Source organism: Aotus nancymaae, unplaced genomic scaffold (genome assembly GCF_030222135.1).
Source record: "Aotus nancymaae isolate 86718 unplaced genomic scaffold, 86718_ANA_hifiasm-v0.15.2.pri h1tg000089l, whole genome shotgun sequence".
Classification (NCBI taxonomy): Eukaryota; Metazoa; Chordata; class Mammalia; order Primates; family Aotidae; genus Aotus; species Aotus nancymaae.
Window position 1 is genome coordinate 15025680 of NW_026988504.1, and position 10013 is coordinate 15035692.

The window sequence follows — 10013 nt, forward strand, 5'->3', positions numbered from 1 at the left end:
CCGCGCCCGGCCCGTGTATGTATATTTAATGCCCCCAGGATTCTATGTTGAGACGTAATCCCCTATGTGATGGTATCTGGAGGTGGGGCCTTTGAGAGATAGTTAGGTCATGAGAGTAGATCCCTTATGAATGGGACTAGTGTCCTTATAAGAAGAGACATGCTGTTTGTGGGAACAGGAATGGAGCTGGAGACCATCATCCTCAGCAAACTAACGCAGGGACAGAAAACCAAATACTGTGTGTTCTTATTTGTAAGTGGAAGCTAAACATTGAGAACTCATGGACAATAGACACTGGGGCCTACCTGAGGCTGGAGGGTGGGAGGAGGGGAAAGATCAGAAGAAATTACTATTGGGTACTAGGCTTAGTACCTGGGTGATGAAATAGTCTATACAACAAACCTCCAGGCCATGAGTTTACCTGTATAACAAACCTTTACACGTATCCCTGAACCTACAATAAAAGTTAAAAAAAAAAGAAGAGACATGTAAGAACTGATTTCTTTCTTGACTGTGTGAGGATACAAGAAGGTGGTTGCCTACAAACCAGGAGAACACTCACCAGAAACCAGATTTGCCAATGCCTTGATCTTGGACTTCCCAGCCTCTAGAACTGTGAGAAATAAATTTACATTGCTAAGACATTCAGTCTATGGCATTTCCATTATAGCCACCCAAACTAAGACACTCTCAAAGAGGGAAATCCATCTAGGCACACGGAGGAACAGCAAGTGGCCCATGCGGGTACAGTGGGGTTCAGTGGGGAGGGGTCTAAGGTGAAGTCATGAAGCTAACAGGAACCAGATGATGTAAATGGCAAGGAATTTGAGAAGATATCAGAGGTGACTAAATGATGTCATCTGACTTACTTGAAGATCACTCTCATGTCAGGGTTGTGAAGGGGCAAAAATAGAAATGAGGAGACCACATAAGGGGACTGATGAGAGAAGACAGTGGCTTCCAACCACTGCAAATGGCGGCCCTGGAGAGCAGAGAAGTGCACAGGCTTATGACCTGCTTACTGTTATTATCATCCTCATTTTGGAGATGAAAAAATGGAGGTCTATTAAACATACCTTGAAAGAGGAGTGTACCCATCTTGCTGAAATGCTGAAACAAATTGGAAAGGAAGAGAATAGATCAAGAATGACTGGCATGTTCCTAGCTAAGAAGTGGATGGATGGCGATGCCATGGCATGAGATGGGTAAGGGTTGCTGGGGACCTTGCTGAGGAGGGCACTCCTTGGGGAGACATGCATAGCTCCATTTAGGGCTGGTTGCATTGAGATGCCCATTGAACATCTAAATGGAGATGTCTACCCACTTGGATGGATTGGGAGTTATGGACCCATATGACACCATGCAGAGAATGTAGAGAGAGAAAGTCATAGTTTAAATAAAAAAACAAACAAACAAAAAACCTTTTTTTTAACAAGACAGTTTTTTCCCACTTTCAAATTAGCTAAAGTGAAAAAGAATGGTAAGACTCAGTTTCTCAGTTTTGGCAAAGACGTAAGAAAACAGGCACTCTTTCAGACACAGCTACTGAGTGAGCAACTGAGCAATGTATATTTAATGCCTTAAAAGTCAACACATCCAGCCAGGTGCAACGGCTCATGCCTGTAATCCCAGCACTTTGGGAGGCTGAGGTGGGTGGATCACCTGAGGTCAGGAGTTTGAGACCATCCTGGCCAACATAGTGAAACCATGTCTCTACTAAAAATACAAAAATTAGCCAGGCGTGATAGCACATGCCTGTAATTCCAGTTACTTGGGAGGCTGAGGCAGGAGAATCACTTGAACCAGGGAGGCAGAGATTGCAGAGAGCAGAGATTGCGCCACTGCACCCCAGCCTGAGCAACAAGAGTGAAACTCCATCTCAAAAAAAAAGTCAATATATCCTTAAACCCAGCAATTTAGCAGGGTTGGGAGCAGTGAAATGTGCTCAGATATGTCTGTATCCATGTGTATGCTCACAGTAGCTTTAAGTATTGAGAAATAGAGTAGTTCAGTATGATGGAATACCACGTAGCCATTAAAGAATGATGTGATAAAATTTTACTGTTGTGTCAGAGACAACATTGAAAGATTCTGAAATGAGCAAAGGAGTATGGAATGTCCTTTGAATGGAATGCTGCATGGCATCTGGTGGACCCTTTGAAGTCATCTGACCCTACAGGTGTCTCCACCTTGCATTGTTTTTGATGAGGCTATTTTGCAACTAAGTTGCAAAAAAAAAAAAAAAAAAAAAAAAAAAATGACAGTACCACAAGTCATTCTTGTTCATGGAAATACAAATGAATTTTGCCCTCATTGTTATCCACCCTGCAGAAAATATGATTCCAAATGTAGCATTTTATGGCCATCGAGATAGTAACCCATTTTCCATCTGCTAACAAATCATTTTGGGTATTTCTGACGGCCTTTAGGCTACGGTTTCAATGTGTCCCCTCCAAAATTCAGGTGTTAAAAATGAAATGGCCAGCATGCTAGCATTAACAGGTAGGAGCCTTTAAGAGGTGATTAGGTCATGAGGGTCTCTCCCACATGACTGAAATGAAGACCCTTATAAAAGAAGCTTTACACGGCAGTCAGCTCTCCTGCCTTCCACCTTCCCCCACGTGAGTATACAGCAACACGGTGCCATCTTAGAAGCAGAGACCAGGCCCTCACCAGCCTTCAGCTTGGACTTCCTATCCTTTAGAACTGAAAGAAACTAAATTTCTGTTCTTTATAAATTAATCAGCCTCAGGTTTTTTTTTTTTTTTTTTTTTTTAAATAACAACACTAACAGACTAAAATGCTATACATATGTCTGTTCTTCAGATTCTCCTTTGAACAGCTGTAACATATTACTGGGATTCCAAGCTCACTAATGAGCTCAATAAAATCTTTGACACATGTCTATTTTGTATCTGCATGACAGTCACAATTTTACTTTTTGAAAATTATCCTTTAACAGTTGGCACAGAAAGGTGTTTATGCTCCACACCAAGGACTGGCAAACTATGGGTTGCCAGGCAAATCTGGCCTGCCACCTATTTTTGTAAATAAAACTTTATTGGAACACAGCTATGTCCATTTATCTTCATATTGGTTTTGTACCATAACAGCAAGGTTGAGAAGTTGCGACAAAGACCTTATGGCCTGCAGAGCAAAAAATATTTATTATCTGGTTCTTTAATGGTAATGTTTGCTGACCTCTGCTATAAATGAAAAACTATTACCAACCAGGATTCCAAAACTGCATTTTATGTGCATATATATACACACACACACACACATGCACGCACATAGTCAAATGTGTAGGACAGTATCCAATAAAATGTTTTCCAGGAATCACTGTGGATTTGAACATTTTGCCTTTATACTCCACCCACCAGTCATGACGGAATCCTCTTTAATACTAAAAAGAAGTCCAACCTTAGAAAGAATTCTCATAAAATGTTTAATATAAAATTATTCAAAATGATTCACGAAACCTGCAAGGTGGTGTGGACTTGGAATAAGGTAACTAGTTTGTTAAAGTTTGCCCATTGAAACTAAAAAGTCCCAGGAGGCCAGGGGCTGTGGCTCACGCCTGTAATCCCAGCACTTCGGGAGGCCAAGGCAGGCAGATCATGAGGCCAGGAGTTCGAGACCAGCCTGGCCAGCATGGTGAAACCCCGTCTCTACTAAAAATACAAAAATTAGCCGGGTGTGGTGGTGGGCGCCTGTAATCCCAGCCACTTGGGAGGCTGAGGCAGGAGAATCACTTGAAGCCAGGAGGCAGAGGTTTCAGTGAGCCGAGATTATACCATTACACTCCAGTCTGGTGACAGAGCAAGACACCATCTCGGGAAAAAAAAAAACCTAAAACGTCTCACATCCAAGAAACCTCATCACTCCCAGGCAAACTGGGGCAACTGGTCACTCTAGCAGGAAATCATCCACTACCCTGGCTTAGGTCCTAGATCTGCTATTCACCAGCTGCTTGAGACCATCTACCCTCTCTAAGCTGCATTTACTTCAACTGCAAATAAATAGTCCCCTCTTCTGATACCATTGTGAGTATGAAGTGACGTTAGCACAAGTACATGTGCTCAGTAAACCATGATGGCAAACAAAAAAGGTCATGATCACTTGGTCCCCTACATAAAATGATGCAATGGCTAGACTTTGTGTGACATTACAACATAGATAGGATGAAAGAAAATTACCTAGAACATTGTCATGTAATTATAAAGTTACCACGTAATATAATTTGTTGTCTAAACCAGGACAGTGTTGAGAGTGGAAGGGAGACCCAATAATTACATTGGCATAACAGGAGTAAACCAAGACCAACCCGGGCAAGCCTGTGCATACTGTCAGGGACCGCAGAGTGACATGGGAGCAAGGCTGGCTTTGTGGGTGTCAACTTGTACAGTCACACACACGGCCTCACACTCAGAGGACTGTGTGCTTGGTTTCATGCTCTGATACTTCAGACATGAAAATTTGCTCTTGAAATGCCATCTTGAAACTGGGCATGGTGGCTCACGCCTATAATCCCAGCACTTTGGGAGGCTGAGGAGAGCATATCATGAGGTCAAGAGATGGAAACCGTCCTGGCCAACATGGTGAAACCCTGTTTCTACTAGAAATTCAAAAATTAGCCAGGCATGGTAGCACATGCCTGTAATCCCAGCTACTCAGGAGGCTGAGGCAGGAGAATCGCTTGAACCCGGGAGATGGAGATTGCAGTGAGCCAAGATGGCACCACTGTACTCCAGCCTGGGCAACAGAATGAGACTCTGTTTCAAAAAAAAAATGCCATCTTGACATTCTTAATCATTTTTCAACATGGGGCCCCACTTTTTCATTTTGTGCCAGATCCTGCAAATATGTAACTGATCCTGCTTGGAGATAATCCTATTGGGCAGCAAGATGAGATGGCATGACCTCTGAAACCCCTTCCAGGCCTAGGCAGCTACGCTTCCAAGCCCCTAAGGAGAAAGTTTCAGTTTTAACCCCAACTGGCTCAGATCCCCTGGAGTTAAAAATAGCCCACAATGAGGCACAGGACAGAGCCTGGGGTCCCCAGGCGGCCTCCCTGCCCCACTCAGAGCAGGTGCCAACCCTCAGTGAGGAGCCAGCCAACATGAGCTTGGAGGTGCTGCTCAGGCTCCACCTCATGCCTGTTTGAAGTCTGATTTTGTCCACGGCCAATGTTTCTGCAATCTGGCAAAGGCTTGGGCAACTGAGCAGCTGGATGAACCCTGGAGGGCACTGGAGTGTTAGTCATCCTACAAAGTTAAACTTACCGATCTGGCAACCCCCAGCCCCACTAATGGCTGCAAATGCCATTTATGGGGCTTTCAAGGGCAATAACTGTAAAATCCAACTCACCGTCTAACGAACCAGAACATGGCCGGGTGGCACTGCCAGAGAACTGCAGCTGCTCGCACAGTGACCAAGAAGTCGATCTTAAACTCCGGGGTGAACCCTGGAAAAGACAGCAAGAAGTAAACCAATAGAAAAGCACTCCAGGTTTATTTTGGAGTGGGGAGGGGCCATTGACACCGATGTTTTCAGATTGCACCTCCCAGGGCTCCAATCATTCCCATTAGTTATAACAGTTTCTCAACCCTGGCGCTATCGACTTTGAGGCTGGCTGGATCACGCTTTGTTGAGGGAGCTGTCCTGTGCACTGAAGGATGTTTAGCAGTGTCCCTGGTCTCTGCCCACAGATGCCAGTACTACCTCCCCTGCTGTCCCACATATTTGTGACAATCCAAAACTCTCTCCAGACTTTGTCACATGTCCCCTGGGGTACAAAATTGCCTTCAGTTGAGAACCCCTTGTTTACAGCATCAAAGAGTATGTACATGAATGGTGATTATGGGGAAGAAATGAGTTTATAATGGTTCACCCTCTTAGGACAGTACTGAACAGGGTAAGCACTGCATGAGTATTTGTCAAATAAATGAAATGATTGGCCGGGTGCGGTGGCTCATGCTTGTAATCCCAGCACTTTGGGAGGCAGAGGCAGGCAGATCACGAGGTAAAGAGATTGAGACCATCCCGGTCAACATGGTGAAACCCCATCTCTACTAAAAATACAAAAATTAGCCAGGTGTGGTGGTGTGTGCCTGTAGTCCCAGCTACTCAGGCATGAGTAGGGTGGCTGAGGCAGGAGAATCGCTTGAACCTGGGTGATGGAGGTTGCAGTGAGCCGAGATCACACCAGTACTCCAGCCTGGCAACAGAGTGAGACAGACAGACAGACAGAAAGAAAGAGAGAGAGAAAAGAAAAGAGAGAGAAAGGAAGGAAGGAAGGGACAGAGGGAGAAAAAAGCAAAGAAAGAGGGAGAGAAAGAGAGAGAAAAAGAAAGAAGAAAAGAAGAAAGAGAGGGAGGGAGGAAGGAAAGAAAGGGAAGAAGGAAAGGAAGGAAGGAAGGGGAGGGAGGGAGGGAGGAAAGGAAAGAAAGGAAGTAAGGAAATACCACGTGCTTCTCTGTGTCTGTACAATACCTCCACCTCTATTTTTAGCTTTTGCCTCTATCTGTGGCTCCTCCACTTGCTACCAAAGCAAATGTCTTCACTTCTCTCAGTTTCTCAGCTGAACACTGAGATAATCTTATTCATCTCATGGGATTGTTTTGATAAGTTCATGTGTTCCTGTTTGACAGGCACTGCAAGAGTGGCTGGCACACAGTAGGTGCTCAGGGACTAATGAAGAGGTATCATTTTAACCACCCAACATTGCCTGGCATGTGTTTTTTAAAAATGCACCTACATTGCATGGACACTGTGTGTGTGTTTAAGACTAGAAACTTGGCACTGGACTCCAAAGATCGACATGGGATTTTTCTTTCTCTTCCCTCTCTTGCTTATAAATGAGGGCACAGCTGGGTTCTGTGATAAAATACCAACTCCACTTGCTCTGGGTGTTGCAAAGGTAAGTTTGGGCTCCTCTAAGTCAGCTCTGTGACAGATCTGCTTCTGCAGCTCCTTCCTGGGGTGGGGAATGGGGGGCGGACACCTGATTGTAGGGTAAGCAGGCGGCTCACCAGGACCAAGGGGGTTTCAGGGAGGTGGGACTTTCAGTGCCAAAACCCGAATGTGCTGGGCCAACCAGGATAAGTTAATCACCCTCCCTGAGTGTTTGGGATTCTCTGAGAACTCCTGTCTGGAGTGCAGCTCCACTTCTAGGTGGGCCTTTATTGTCAGAAAGCTTATTTCCAGAAAAAGACGTGAAGTAGAAACAGTGTCGGCCCAGGCACGGTGACTGGCGCCTGTAATCCCAGCACTTGGGGAGGCCAGCCTGACCCACATGGCGAATCATGAGGTCAGGAGTTCAAGACCAGCCTGACAAACATGGTGAAACCCTGTCTCCACTAAAAATGCAAATATTAGCTGGGTGTGGTGGCGTGTGCCTGTGTAATCCCAGCTACTCAGGAGGCTGAGGCAGAAGAATCGCTTGAATCTGGGAGGCGGAGATTTCAGTGAGCCGAGATCCTGCCACTGCACTCCAGCCTGGGCGACAGAGTGAGACTCTGTCTTAAAAAAAAAAAAAAAGAAAAAGAAAAGAAACTGAGTGTCCTCTGCCCTGCTGTGCCCAGCTTCATTCAAGGCAAGCTTGGTCCCTCTGGCTTTCAGGGGGATGTGAACTCCTTACCAGGCTCCTGTCTGCTCCTTCCTCACTCCTTGGGGCTGCTGGCCTTGGCATCCTCTAGCTGAACCCAGATCCTGTCCCTGAAGAGCTGCTGCCCCAGCCCCACTGCCAGCACAACCCCTCACACCCTCCCTGTCCCAGGACCTCCTGTCCTCAGTTAGGCTCTGTCTCCGCTTGGGGGCCACTCTAGCACTGGTTCTATTTTCACCTTAAAAAGAGCTGCTGGAAGTAAACCCCAGCAGTGCCTTATCAGCATCCACTCCCCTCCTTCCAAACCCTCCAGAAAGCACACCTGTGGATGAGAGGCGCAATTAACGTTATCAGTCATGAAGGATCAGAAGGAAAACCCAGTGGCCAGTGGCCGTTGGGAATTGTGACTGCCATAACCACTTCAAGCATTTGGGGTTCTGTTTTATCTTCTCTGGCCTGGAGTGGGTGTGGAGAGGGGCCATATACAGGACAAAACCACTTTTCTCTTTTTGAGACAGAGTCTTGCTCAGTCACCCAAGCTGGAGAGCAGTGGCACAATCTCAGCTCACTGCAACCTCTGCCTCCTGGATTCAAGCAATTCTCGTGCCTCGGCCTCCCAAGTAGCTGGGATTACAGGTGCACCACCACACGCAGCTAATTTTTTGTATTTTTAGTAGAGATGAGAATTCCCCATGTTAGGCAGGCTAGTCTCGAACTCCTAACTTCAAGTGATCTGCCTGTCTTAGCTTCCCAGAGTGCTGGAATTACAGGCGTGAGCCACTGTGCCCAACCCACGTCAAATCTACCACTCCAGACCTTTCTTCTAGAAGGGAGAACTGGAACCTACGGGAAATCACATAGATCTGAAATTGACCCCTGGAAACAGACCTGGAGTGAGGACACCAGACGGAATGAACCCCCAAGCAGGCCCTAGAGAAGGGAGGAAGGAGATAGAGACCCTTCTGCAGAGAGCTGTTATAAGCTTAGAATTTTAACTTATGCTATTGACACCATGCCAAGCCCCCAAGCAAAGGAAAAAGAAGACACTACATCTCCTCCCACTTGCTAGTGAGTGGGGCAAAATGATCTGGGAGGAAAACAAAACGAGATGAGCAACACCAGATCGAGCAAAGAGACTGCCCAGAAATTGCTGCTCTTGTCAACCTGGATTTGTTTGCAGGTGAATGCAGTGTTGATAGAAAGCAAGTCTATTTCAAGAGGGGACCACCGGGATCTCCTATCAAAGAGGAAGCTCTAGAGCTAGTCCCCAAATGCAGACAGATCTACTGACAGAACCACGATCACTCCAACCACAATATCACCAGAGGTTCTAAGAACAGAATCGTTCTCCATCCTCAGGTGCACACATCCTTCACAGTGAGTGACTTGGTGGTTAGTAATGGCTTATTAGGTTGTTCCTGGAGGTAATTTACATCTCGTTTGAGCCTCTGCTTTTCAGGCATTTTTCTGCAATGGCTCTAGGCTTTTTTTTTTTAAAGAAACTAAATCCATTTAATACTCATGCATATTCTCCAAAATGCTTTAAATCAGTACCTAAAACTTGAAACTCGTTTTTCCCCCAATGAAGAAATTATCTGGCCCTGATCTCTCTTAACTCGCTCTCCTGTGATTGAAAAGCACCTTTTGTGGGGGAATTTTTAAAATAATTGACACCAAATACTTCAAGTGGAATTCAGATTGCAGCCTATTTCACATTTCATGCTTTTGTGACATTCTTGTTCAGGAATGAATCTTTTATGAAAGGTCTATTTTAAGTCACACCTTCCAGAACCTTATTTTTGTCTCTGAAAGGAAGAGGCAGAGCAGAACCTGAATTCTTCCAATTCTCCAATTCACTGTGAGCTTAGCGCTGGCTTGCCTGGGGGTCAGGGGTGGGGGTGATGGGCTCCGAGCAGAGAGGTGGGGAGGGGGGGCACTGGCTTTGCACTCAGCCCTGCCGTTTTTTTTAAATCAGGCACACTTTCTCTTGCTTTCTCCAGCTCCTCCCTGAAGGTGGAAAATCTCACTTGATCTTAAGCAGCAACTGCTGCCCAGTCAAATTTCTCACCTCTGCCAGGGAGCCATGCCTTAGAGTTCCCAGCACCTCATGGGGTCTGCTGGCTGATTGTGGCCTCTGTCAGCGGACTCGGAGTTGTTTTTCCAGATGTGGGGGAGGGTTTCCCCTGGGCCTCCTCCGCCCACTCTTGTCTGCTCATTCCACAGATTTTTTTACTACCTTCCTTAAGAGAAAGTGTCTAAAAACTCGGCAATGTGGCAACAAGAGGCCCTCCTGCCCTTTCAAGCCATCCCAGCGTTGTGCAATGAGTCCTGTGTTCGATTGGGTTCCCTGGATATGGACTCTGAGATAGGCAGGTGCATGCCCAGGGTGTACCAGGGCTGCTCC